Genomic DNA, 14,236 nt, shown 5'->3' on the forward strand with positions numbered 1-14,236 from the left:
GAGGGAGATCGTGCGGAGAGTTGTATCCGCCTCTACAACCGATGTGTACAACGCCTCAACGTGACCACGACCGCTCTGCCAAGAGCGTAACGAATAAGAAGAAGATTTTTTTGACGTACCTACTCGCTAGTGAGCACACCTAACGTAAACTCATGATAAGCACACTGAACGTACGCGTCTTTAGTTAAAATCTCGAGCTAACAAATACGCGCTCAAGCTCGCGAGTATTTAATAAGTTCCAAAAAATCGTCAGTGTCACAACTAGGGCTTGAATACCGGAATTCCGGAATTTCGTAACTCCGGAATTTCGGATACATTTTTTCCGATATTTCAAATCCGGAACTGAAGCCAATATCGTATTCCGATATTGAAATTTTTCATAAATTATTTAAGTTTTCAAAACGTTTAAGAATCAAAATAGGTTCTTAAATAAGGAAGTCCTTGAGATATGTATTCGCAACTTTATTAGTAATAATATTAAAGAGGCAATAGGGCGAAACCAAAGCTCCAAAATTTTCGCTAGAGACAACTCTAATGGGCGAAGCCAGCTGAAGAGAGCGGATGATAGAGTAAAACCTGTTAAGGTAAGCGCAGGTAATACCGACAGGGGCCCAGTACTCGACACTTTTTAGATTTAAGCTTATTAAAAATTTCTACTAACATCAAACTAAACGATTTTTATGGCAAAATTTTAATGGTATTTTCTTACACATTTTAAATGGCAACACTTATTAAAAAACTGCAATGGCGTCCGAAAATAAATTAGTGAAACAGTAGTGCTCAGCAAATACTCATTTTCCGTTAATTCAGGCACTGAATTTCAAGCCTGCCTCGCCAGTTTAGATTCCATGTCTTGAAGGATCTATCAATTAATAGGTAAATGTGATTATTTTGTGATATTGCGAAGAAAATTTTTAAGCGACTTAACCTATAAAACTTATATTTTTTTCGTCAGTTTAATTTAATTTCCGTGTGACATCTATTGGTTCCTTGAAGTGCATGCTTGACCCAGTACTCGTCAAAATTGGTACTATTTTGACGGTTACTGGTACACGCTTGATGAGCTGCACCTAAGTATGTCATTGGGCCATTTTTTAAATTATTAATGAACTTATGTCTGAAAAAAAAGTTAAATAGTAATCTACATACAATAAATAATTATTTCGTAACAGTATCATATTATCATACCGATGATCAAACTTTACAAAGTCTTGTTTTTAAATTGAGTTCTCCCTGGTGTCGATTTTAGAGACTGTCGAGTATTGGGTCATGCACAAATGGTGCACCAATATAAACAATGTGGACCTTATGTAGTTGTAATAAGTGATACTTTGCAACAACATTGTTTAATCTTGTTTGCTGTTGCTGTGCACCGAAATGTNGATATTTTTTTAAATATTATAGGTACAATAGACCCACAGTTGTATTCTTTCATGTTTTTAAGGTAGGCTGACGGTTTAAGGTCTTTTTAGGTTGCCAATATGATAACCTGTATTTTGTAGGGAATATTATTTTACACTTGACATGAAGAATATAGTCTCAATGTACTGCCTACCTTCAGTGGTAACATCAAGGTAATAATTAGTTAACTAAAAAGCAAGAAATAAGTTAATTTTTATAAAAAAGAATAAAAAAGATATAAAAAAGAGTCGGTGCAAGCAAACTTCACACGTTTTATAATCTTGGCACCGACTCCAGAAGTATCAATCATGGTATAACATAAATATTAATTCGTCCTAATAAATAAGTAATTAGTGGGTAATTATTTTTCTACTTTTTAGTGTTTGTTTTTTGGAGTCGGTTTTATTTTTTTCTATGTATATTGTTGATCGACCTATTACAATAGGGGCTTAAGAATACAAAGAATATTGCTGCATTTTGCATTTATATGAATAATTTTAAAGACTAATTATGACTGAGTACATATTAATAAAGTAACTAAGTAAATTACTGCTAAAAATTAAGTCTAATATTTAGTTTATTTCAAATAAGTACCAATGTTATTGATTAATTATTGAATGACAGTTATTTAACTATGAATATCATTTGTTAAACATTTATCAAAGATTTTGTTTCACTATATAAAAATTGTTGATCATTTATGTTATAAGTTTAAGTACCTAATCTTTGTTGTAAACCGCACATGAAGAAACAACAGAAAATATATATTGATTTGAAGTATAACAGCGCATTTGTTATTTATATAACCATTTCGACATACATTGGCAAATCTATTATAGTCTTTATTGCTTTGAGATAAAGTTCAAATTCGCGAAAGCTGTCGAGTTCTGGGTCCGTTTGACGATAATTGGGTCTAAAGTGTCGAGTACTGGTACAAATGGGTCTTTTTTCAGTTAAGTATTTTTTTAAATTAATTCTTAATACCTACGATAATCAGTAAACATTTACATAAAAGAGGAATAAATTACCTATCTGTCCATGTAATTCGATTTTTTCTAAGTCAAATAGTTTTCACGTATCAGCGTTGCAAAGTCAGCCAAAGTGCGAAAAGTGTCGAGTATTGGGTCGTTTACCTTAATAGTTCAGCCACAGGACAGTTCCAACAGCTAAGCTAACTCGACACTATACCGAAGATTAGCCGGACATCAGCCCTTACGTGATTAGGGTGGCTCTCAAACAGCTAAAGAACAACAAGGCACCGGGTGATGACGGAATAACCTCGGAGCTTCTGAACGCGGCAGGTGATAAGCCGATACTGAAAGTCCTTCATAGACTGTAACTCCGTCTTACTCCAGGGAATAATGCCAGAGGCACGGAACAAATGCTTGGTGGTGTTTTTCTTTAAGAAAGGGGTAAAAGCCTTATTAAGGAATTACAGACCCATCTGGGTTCTGACTCTGAGTCATGTCTACAAGCTGTTTTTGAGAGCCATCACGAATAGTCTCGCGCGTAGGTTCGATGACTTATAGTCTCTCGAGGACCCTTCGGCCGTTAAGGAAACCGAAGTTAGGAAACTAGTTTCCTAAAAGCCTTTTTTTATACTTACTACTAGCTAGATACGTGCCTAGTGCCTACTAGACTAATGAATTTGTTATTATTCTTGAATAGATTGGTAATACTTATTATTAATTAATGTCACATCATAGTTATTACTTTAACGGCCAAAGGGTACTGGATGGAGGGTAAATCCGGTTATAGTTTCATAGGCGGCTGAAATAACAGAAACATAGTACTTTTAGGAAACCAGTTACGTAGAAGTATAAAAAAAGCCTTTTAGGAAACCAGTTACGTAGAAGTATAAAAAAAGCCTTTTAGGAAACTAGTTTCCTAACTTCGGTTTCCTTAACGGCCGAAGGGCTCGAGGAAGCCAGTTATCGAAACGTTTACACTACCATATACCGCATCTATACGCTACGGCAGGTTATACAGAAGACCGAAGAGTCTAACTTGCCTATATGCTTGGCGTTCTTAGACTATGAGAAGGTCTTTGAGCCTGGCTGAACACGAGGGCGATTCCTCTCTGTCTCCCCATTGAGATATTAAATTCAAGCATGTATCCGCTAGATTTTCAAGCTTTGATCTAGTGTCAGCCTCTATTAAAAGGAGACCGTCATCAGCGTACCCGGTTAACGAACAGCCTTCGGGTAATGGTAATGCTAGAAAATCATCGAAACCCAAATTCCAAAGGTAGGGCCCTAGGACCGATCCTTGGGGACAGCCGCGCGTGAGCACCTTTGATTCAGCATGATGGCCGAGTTTTAATTTAGTTGTACCGTTACAAAAGTACGAGTGCAGTAGTGAATATATATTACTATAGCATCCACGAACTTTCAGTTTTAAGAGCAGGATCGGCCACCAAGCATTGTCGAAGGCACCTGAAATATCGAGGAATATTCCTACAACGTACTTTGCCACCGAGGACGTCACTTTTTGTCTGACAGATATTACTGCATCTGCAGTAGACTTCCCGGCGGTGAAGCCAAACTGCTGCTCGTGAAAAATTGGACCACCCGGTAGCAAACGCGGCACTACTAATCGCTCTAACAGTTTACCTAATGAGGGAAGTAATGTAATAGGTCGGTACGATTTAGGATCTTCGGGCGGTTTGTCACCTCCCTTTGGTATAATTTTAATAAATCCGCGACGCCATATACTCGGAAACACGCCCTCCGAGATACAACGAGTGAAAACATTAAGAATATCCGTTCCGGCTGTTTTACACTGAAAGAAAGTAAGGTAATGGAGCCCCGCCTTCAATTTTTTTTCTTTTCTTTTATTTTGTAAGGGCGGCGCAATGGCATTTACTGGCCAGTATGTTTGTCCATAAACTCAAGGCGCCACTATTTCTGGCAATTCTGCGTCATCACAGGGCGAACATTGTTTCCCACAGAGTAAGTAATTGTTGGAACATTTCGCCGGGCACAGTGAATGGAGACAAAGAATGCCGGTCATTCATAACGTGGAGGTATCTTTTGTGGAGCCGCTAGCGGTGGGCTATGTAAAAAAGGGTGCTGGTTAGCGCCCTTAGTAGGGCTGCCACCGTTATTCTTTGGTCCGGTCATTACACTATCGTTGTTATGGTGATTATAGTATTTTTGTAAGATTACAATGGTGTCCGAACGTTTAAGTCACTGCGAAATTTACTGTTAGGTGCAAAGTTAAGTAATGTGCGCGAGGATGTATCCAATAAAATTATTTACAGAAAAAGGGAAAATTCGCCCTGACGGAAATTTTTAGAAACTTTCCCCGCTCATTTTATGAATATTTTTCTTCTATTATTTATAGCCTCATCTTTAGGCTTTATCTAAATGAGTCACCATTCAAGCAAGACTAGACAAACGACGTGTTCTTGCATTCTTATGTTTTCAATCAAAATTCTAAAATTGACTTGCAGCAATAATTTTCCTACTTATGTATTCCTATGTATCATACATCATTTTGCCTGTGTCTAATGAGCAGACAAAACCTGCCAATCTAAGTGTCCAAAGAACACAAGATATTTCCCGTCCCATCTGACACAAGGATAGATATTCCTTACTTAGACCTTGAAAATGGTTGGAATTTTTTGATCTTTGAAAATAAAGTGCAAATGTCAACCCTAGCCTCCCCGACCCGGTCACAAAGCGAACTCTTGTACGTATAACAATGTGTCCGTACCTGTTGTAGCTTATGAATAATGTCCCTAAGATTGTGACCGGGGCCCGGCCTTGCCATCAATTCAACAACTTCACTGTCTCGCTGTTACATAACTTGGACCACTTTTTATTAAAATTAAAAGACATTATTAGTAAAAAGATTTACCGACTGAATTGTAACTACCGTTTAGTTGATAGTGTAGTTAGATGTTGTGACACCATCAGTCAGTTGTCGCTTAAAACTCCTGCTTATGCAGTGTGTTGAGCTTGACCTTTCAAGAAGTAGGTACTAAGTATCAGTTATTCTACTAAATTTATAGATACCAAATTATTTATTAAGTAAGTATACACATAAGAACATTAGAATGTTGCAGAATTCATCAATAGTAATAATAACAATATGTTTAGACTACGACTTTCCGATCAACTTAGGTAACCAATCAAGTTCCACTGTAACATTTACCTCTTTCCTCGATTGAATCTACCTCAATAACGAAAGAAAAATCTTTATTCTCAAAGAATTTTAGCAACTCTCCAAAGTATGTTTTACTGCCATTAGGAATTCCAACAAATTACATTCGACTACTTTTGGAGCGACGTTTATAACACCCGCCATAAAAATTTCACTCATAAAAATGCTTTCTGTCTGAATTATACAAAACATGGTAATATCAAAGTTACCGCCTACATTATAAGTAGAACATTTTCGGAAGAATAAAGTGATTCAGAAACGAAAATGTTTTAAAATAACTAACCGTGAAGATTTTATTTTTGCCGACGCGTCGGAGGAAATTAAAAGGTATTTTTATAATGAAAAATGAAAATGAAATATTTTATTCAGCGACACAAAACAGCATCAAAAATATGAAATCCGAAATCAAATGGATCCGACGCCTCCGTTCAGTGTTAAGAGAGAGTAGACTCTCAACTCGTGGATTCCTAGGTAGGTTTGAATTCATATGAGATAAATGGTTTCAAAGGCACTTAAAAATTGGAGTTTGTTTCGATTTGTAAATAGAAAAAAATATAGGTAACTACCTACACCTACTACAGAAAGTAAAGGGAATAATCTTGTTCTTAATTTTTGTAAATTCCCTTCAAAATGGAGAAAATACCGTATTATAAGTAGGTACTTCAGGTCGAGTGTTGTTTTGAGACAGTTCGCCTCCAGACGCGCCGGTAGGTCTATTAGGTCCACCCCAGAGATAACATTCAAAAACAGTTTGTTATCATACCTACAGGTAGATCCTTGTTTGAGGATCACAGCGGCAGTGTATTACGGTTCCTTGTAATTGTATGAGCAAACAAAACGTCTTTATTTTTTTATCACAAGGTCGCAGACGTTTTTTCTATACATTGACAGCCTACAATTTCGTAGACAACGGGTCTGTAGCGTTATCTGAATGTAAGGTTTTTGTTTAAATAAAGATAAGAAGATGAACCGACATAAAGTTACTACTGTTTACTTGTAAAAGATAACGAATGCATCAGAGCTCGGCCTTGGCCGGTGTCTCTTGCAGCAAAAAGAAACATGCATGGAATGCTGTCTTGGGCGACGTAAATTAGTGAATCGCCCCCTTTTAATGTTTACCGATCTAGTTTTGGAACCTGTTACAGTAATTCAATGCATTGGCGTTTGAGGCATTACGTGATCTTACTGGGAAGGATTGAGTAGGTTTGAATAACGTTTAACTTTAAACTCTTAAGCCAAATATCATCTAACTCCCTACTGCCCCTGAAAATGCACGAGTGAACGTGTAGTTTTCAGACAATCTATAATTCATTAAACGTTTCGTACGTCACAATCGTGACTAAAACTTTATTTTTGACTATAATCGAATAGCTGAATTCGTAACCTTTATTTACAATAAACATATTTTTTTTAAAACTAAGGCAAACCTAACTCTAAACAAAATAAAAACATGAATTTTCGTATCCCTAACTCAAGACGTCAGATTAATTTCCAATTTTAGTACCCCCACAGGTGGAGGTTTGAGAGTAGCCTCGTGTCAAAGTAGTTTACGGAAGATCAGATACTGATCGCCACATAATAAAGTTCTGCTTAATTTGGGACCAGGATTTGGTATTAGTAAGAAATTAACACTATGTTAATAGAAAAATCACGTAGATAAAGTTTAAATTCTATCCGCACCCACTTGAAAGGGGGTCTAACAAAACAAATGTGCGAGTTATTCTTACGAAGCAAGACTTGCAATTTTTCGCAGTTTTTTATACAGTTAGATGCTCTACAAAGATAGGCCGCAGTAGCCAGTACAACAGACTATTTATTCTATTTGTTGCAAAACCACACCTATTGCAAGTGCATAAGTTACCCAGCTTTAGCTTGATGTCATGTCGTCTGTAACTCTTGTATGTACAAAGAAGTACCTAACTTAAATGCGATATGCGAAGACTCTTCTGTAGATTCAGGGCAAAGGAAAAAGGTTGTTGGCAGCTGCATTTATTTTACTACATTAATTTAATGTGATGAATAAAGAAAGGTACCTACAGTTTATAACGTAACAAAAAAGTATTTTTATTAAATACGTCTGTTTGCGTAGTTAATAGTGACTAGGTATTATCCTACAGTACCTATTATTGTTTATAACCCAGAATAACATAAATATAGCCTATATTATAGGATATAATTTATGACAATCTGTGACAAACTAAATTTCACGAAGGTGAAGCCGCGGGCAGAGGCTAGTAAATCATTAAGTTGGAATTTTATTGATAGAAAATGTAATTGTTATGATTGTGGACTAAGGTAGGTCCTACATATCAAAATTCTGAGGCGGCAAATCTGTAAATCCGCTACTGGATAAGTTAGAAATTGATGGACAACATAATATTGACGTGACTTCACGATCTCGGGCAACCAAATTAAAACACTCCATCCCCGCAGGAGAAGCAGCGAACAGGACCTACTTAAATTAGTCTTTATTTTCATAAATTATTATATCAAAGTATACATTTTCTCTTTCTCTACACTGTACGCTCCAGAAATTTTTTTCTGATTTGCCTGGAAGAATAACATCACAACCTCTGAGCCTCTACATTTAATGATGATTACGAGGTGTTTAAGACCAGAGCTTATCTATCGAGGTTTAATAGCAGTTAGTTGCGATTATATCGTAATATTATGTAGCAACGGGCAATTTACATTAAGGATGCTTTGAATATATCCGAAACAATGTAAAATAAGTTAGATATATCACTTTAAATTCAAGACCTGATTTGGTATGTGTGCTGGAAGCTGGAAGTATTGGGATTATGGAAAAATTATTCGAAATCGATTTTAAATCTATACCTAATAAGTAAAATAATTTACGAACTTGGTAAATTGGAAAGTCGTTTTCCTGTCTGCGCTTTCCTAAATTATCTGATGATGTCTTAGATCGCTGATGTTTCTTTGTTACATTGGAATAATGTTGTTATCAACTTTTTGGCCACTAGGTATCACGAGCTATTGGAAGCTAACAGTACCCTCTACCTTCTAGATAGGAGCATTTTAGCTTTGTTCTCGTTCCGAATTTAGTTTCTTCCGTTCTAAAATGTTACCTATACCTGTTATTTTCGATTTAACAACCCTAATCACAGCATTAAGCAGCCCTGGTGCCGTGTGAAACTCATTTCAAATAGTCCACGCCTGGGGCTCCACCATTATCTACTTAAACCAGTCGCTTTCGAACCACTTCACGATTTCAATATACACCTCATTCCATCTCTGTCACGCAGACAGGTATGCTGGTATTTGTGAGAGAGACGGATATAGTCGACATTCCAAATTGTCCTAGTCTGAAACCAAAAAGTTCGCAAGTCACTTTAATATCTATGTAAATAAGTTAACCAAGCACGAAAGGTTTTAAACTTAACCCCACACTTCATCGCAGGGGTTTGCAAAGATCCTACAAAATTAAATTTCTGCATATGTCGTGAGAGAGAGCACATTCTAAGGCTATGCGTTGATAGAATAAGTAAACGCAGGTGTTAAAAATCTGTAAAATACGCGAACTTTTGGTTACTTTGGGTGTCACGGACAATTTGACGCGGACTGTTCCAACATTGAGCAGTGCACTGAGTGCACTTCGTGTATGAATTAGTAAAACTTGTTTATTTCCCAGGAGCGACACCTTGCTTGCCTAGACGTCAGCCAAATATGTTCCAACAAATAGGTATGTCAATTTTACAGGAGACTGAAATTCATGTACGAGTACGTCTTTGTTACAATTGGAATAAGGTTGTGTCAACTTTTGGTCACTTTAGGTGTCACAACCTACTTTGACGCTGACTGTAGGTACCAAATGAACAAAGTATGAATAGGTAGTTTTCACCGGGCAGAAGCTTAGCAGCGAGGTGTTAGTGGTAGATAGCTTTTATCTGGGACAACTGAGCTTTTTGCCATTTCGCAGTTTTTTAGCGAGTGTCAAAATTTAATCCAATCACCTGCCACTCTCGTATCAACACACCGAGCTGTGAATCCGCAAAAATAAAACCCAGTTTAATTGCTAGAGATAACCAAGTTTAAAAACAAAATAAAAACATTTTTACCTGACACGTTATCAACAATATTTCCACCCGCGACTTCACCCGTGTGATATTTTGTCTGTCACAGAAAAACTTTATCGCGCGTTCCTGTTTCAAAAACCGGGATAAAAACTATCCTATTTCCTTTCTCGGGATACAAACTACATCCATACCAAACATAAAAATCGGTTCAGTGGTTTAGGCGTGAAAGCAACACAGACAGACAGAGTTACTTTCGCATTTATATTAGTAGGGATAAACTATTGAAACTTAGGTCAACGACTTAAGATTATTTTAATTAATATTTCAAGCTTGTTCACGTGCCGAAACGTCGTAGGATGAATACCTACTCGTACCTATTAATATGCTAGATATTAAAAAGTTTGCAATGGGTCGAAAAAATTAGAGACGGTTAGTTAAAGATTGCTATTTATATCATTTGCATATACCTACTCGTAATTATTATTCAATATAAACAGAAATAATTATAATTACTTAGCAAATTAATGCTGCGTTACTCGATGAAAGTTATAAAGCTGGTTCATTTATTACTTTATCGATTTTTCAAGACGATGAATTATAATAAGTAATAATATAGAAACCTGTAGTTAACTTACTCTATCCATCTCCATAATTTTGCATTTGGTACGAGGAGTGCAAGAAAAATGTATCTTGCTTGTCATTATTCAGCTTTTTTGCAGCTCTCAATGAAGTTTTACAAAAAAGGTGTTTTTATCTTGAATATTAATTACCGATAGAACCGTGAACAGAGCAAAACAAAAACTACATGAATATTACTAATGATACCTACATGGTCACAGCTCGGAAACAGATGATTTATGAAAATGTATCACCAGGAAGAAGTGGTTTAACTTAAATCGAAATATTTATCTACTTGCTCATTTACGTCGTAAGTAGGTTTCCACTGACAAAACAATCCCGTATCATTAAAGATTTATACAGGGTGTTAGGTAAATGGGTATATGAGCCGAAACTAGCCCATGTTAACATTTTGCATAATATGTCAACGTGAAATTGTGAACTCTGTCAGTTTACATTTTATTTCATACAAAATAAAATTTATAAAATCAGATTTGTATGAAAATTAAAATAATTAAAATTATGATATCAATTTTCAGACTTCACTATACCATTTAAATGCATATGTTAACATGGGCTAGTGTCGGCTCATATACCCATTTACCTAACACCCTGTATACTGTTGTTATTGACGCTTATCACGCTGGACTTATTTATAGTGAGGGAAAAAATCTGACTGTCATAGCGTTATACAATTACTTAAAATTCAATTACGAACATTATCTCTAATGGATAAGTGACGACGACCGTGACTAAAAATACCAATGCAAAGTGGGTCAGAATGGGAACAAATTAATGGCTGATATTATCGGGCGTTCGCGTCGGGTCGCCCGCGGACCATGGCGGAGGCCCATTGTGATTCAATCGGGCTTTGTCGGCTCGTCGGTCTCGGTTGCAGGTCACCCAACATGGATATCGGGAATATAGAGCAGACAACTCTACAGCACATCAGAATATTCATTTTGGTTGCAAAATTCCACTTATTACAACTACCACTCCATGGAGTGACTGGTCTTTCAGAGAAAAGTAAAGGATTATATCACCTGTGCGGACTGATCAAGTAATTTCGGCAGTAGGAAACCGCATACCTACCTGACTGCACCAAGCAGTCTGCCAACAGGGAGAGATGGTGGGTGATCGTGCGGAGAGCTATATCCACCTCTACAACCAACATGAACGGCTCAACGTGACCACGACCGCTCTGCCAAGAGCGAAACTACTGACGAAGAAGATACCACATTGTTTAGTTAGGAACTTCTCTTCATTCCAGATCTTTAACAAATCGATAACTTAGGTGTTCTTATAAATACTCTGAAATGAATAGCACTTGTGAATAAATGTAGAGATATTCGTAGAATTCCTGTCATTGAATTAGCATGTGCCAATTTTGGAACTGAAGTAGGAAAATCGATTCAATATTATTAAGCTGTAATTTTGCTAATGATAGTTAACATAAACAATATTGGATTCCTTCTACTTATTTTAAAACTGGTAAAGTCGGGTTCAGTAGAGTCCATGCGTTGGGGAAAACCTATGTTGGGCAATGGACTGACATTTCGTGCTGACAATGACGACCCTTCCTGCAGGGCTGTAGAACCCACAATTTAGTTTGTAATATTACTTCTTATGTTTCTCAGAACTAAATGGATACAGGATTCCTGATTGACATAATAATCTTTCCTTTCCTGATATTATAGATGATTTACTATTGGTAGAAAGTAAGAAAGAAGCTCAATGAATTTTTAATAAGAAGTTTTGAAAGAAAACAAATCTGAACTCCCAACAAAAGCCAGCCACATTCCTCCATTTTATCAAATGCAAAAGCCTATGAATACGGCACCGGCTGCCTGTGTAGACCACCTAAGCCACATAACTTATGCTAACTTAACGATTTCACTTGTTTATTCATTAGGGAACAAGGCCCGCCGCCAGCTTTTAGGGCAATTTGTACCTCATGTGCTCACCAGTCACCACCCATGCGGCCAGCAATCGCATGGGAGTTTAAAAACATTTAAATATTCATTCCAAGTTGTAAATAGGCTTTGCCTGGAACCGCTATTTGTTATTTCTTTGGGAATGAAAACCGTAAAATTGTTTAAAAGACAAATCAAATCGTTTAGTTATTCATGTAGGCATCCAAAAACCAGCACTTTTACACGTCCCAACCCTACCACTTCTTGGGGACAGTAATACTATGGGCCAGCATTGGCCCAAAAAGCAACACAAGAAACTCAGACAGAGAAGCGAAAGCATACCTACTATATGAATAGCAAATTGCTGAAAAATTATGAAAACTATTTAGCAAAAGATGAAGATAAGTATGTAGGAGCTACGTACTGAAGTAGAAAAATGCAAAACTTAATCAAAACATGAAAGAAAATAATATTATTCATTAGAATAGTTATTCTTGAGATTTCTTTATATTCTTCTTCTTTCTTTAAGAGAACACTTAAGTTCTAGATAGATAGGAGGTTACTATTAGTCCACATGAGAAACGAATGCCAATATCCCCAAAAGGTCAAAGCTCAAAGCTGTTAAACCTTTCAAAACACGTGCGAAGTGAAAAACTCTTTCACCAAGGAGATAAGAACATCAATTGACATTCAAAAATACAATTCTTATATTATAGGCTTTTTAAAGAATAAATTACCTAATGTACCTAATTCGGATTCTCTTCGGCGATCATAGCAGTAGATTCAATTTAAACCAATTGCCCCCAGCCACCGGTAGTAGGTATGCTCCTATACAAAGTCGTCACGGTAATAAAAACCAAACGTCTAGTTTTACATGAAGCAGTAAGAATAAATTTACGATTTTTCCGCCATTAATGGTAGGTACGAAAAAAACCATCAAGGGGTTTCACCGCTCAGGAACTAGCTGCCAAAATTCCCAAAAGGCCAACAATCATGGAGGCCCAATTATTAAAAAGAGAAAACTGCATACAGAGGTGCAGAGCACCTGACATTTAGTGACCTTTATGTTTTAGTTCACGATACCGGAGAACAAGCGAAGGTTGGTGAAGGCACAGATTTACAGGAAGGTGTGCAAAGATTACACGAGAATACAGGCAAATAAAAACATTACATAAAAGTTACAATGCACACAAAAAAATCCAAATACAAGATAGGTAACAATAACAACTAATTTAACCATGTACCTAGGCAAACTTTTTAAATCAGATGTTTAAATAACCATTGACGATTTTCAAATATTTATCTAGATATGAATGTTTTATTTTAACTTCAAAATGCTTATTATGTTGCAGAGATTTACGATTCATAGGTACCTATATATAACTTTGTACACATACTTTACTTACGTAGTTAACACGTCGAATACCTACTCGTACATCATTGTGTCTATTTGTCTTTATTATTTGGAACACTGCTTACACGTTTCTATTTATCACTACACAAATAAAGCGTTCAAATTAAATTCTATGATAGCCTTAAAATTTCTAAAATGCAACTGCGTTTAAAAATACTCACCGTTACTAAAGGTGCAACAGGATCTGCACGCATACACTCAGTACCGATGCTTTCCACCAAAATGAAGAAACGATCTTATTTAAACTGGTCAGGACCAGAAATAAACTAAACACTTAACTAAAATACGAAGCAGTTTAACCAAATGCAGAACACAAAAATGTTATTAACAGTTCTAGTGTCTAACTATGTGTATTATACAGCGAAGTATTATACGTAAAGTTTTTACGAGAAGTTGTAAGGGAACGCGCGCGACGCGTCCGGCCCCTCCGAGAGCCGAAGCAAGACTGTCTCGATTCTCGAATGGCCAAAATCTCGATTTCAGTCGCGTCGACTCGATCCTCGAGCTTTGCCGCGGGAGGAACGGCCGTCTCTCTCGCGCAACCGGTCACCTGCCGGTTAAAAAACAAGAGAAGCCTCACATTTCGGCGAAATATGAACCGAGCTAACAGTATGCACCGGCAGGTACGCGTTTCAGAGACCATCTCTCATCGCTGCAACGGATTTAGGCTAGTTAAAGAACAAGAA

General features: G+C 36.7%; 1 protein-coding gene across 1 annotated transcript in view; it reads right to left on the reverse strand.

Annotated features, from left to right (window-relative positions):
* LOC114356627 (uncharacterized) overlaps positions 1–13,981 on the reverse strand; it is a 52,931-nt gene extending 38,950 nt beyond the window's left edge. Inside the window, exon 1 of the mRNA XM_028309882.1 lies at positions 13,712–13,981. The gene's annotated coding sequence lies outside the window, so the exon portion shown is untranslated. The remainder of the gene's footprint in view (positions 1–13,711) is intronic.
* Positions 13,982–14,236: the final 255 nt, after the last annotated feature.

This window comes from Ostrinia furnacalis, unplaced genomic scaffold (genome assembly GCF_004193835.3).
Source record: "Ostrinia furnacalis isolate ACB-3 unplaced genomic scaffold, ASM419383v2 OfSCF2841, whole genome shotgun sequence".
Lineage (NCBI taxonomy): Eukaryota > Metazoa > Arthropoda > Insecta > Lepidoptera > Crambidae > Ostrinia > Ostrinia furnacalis.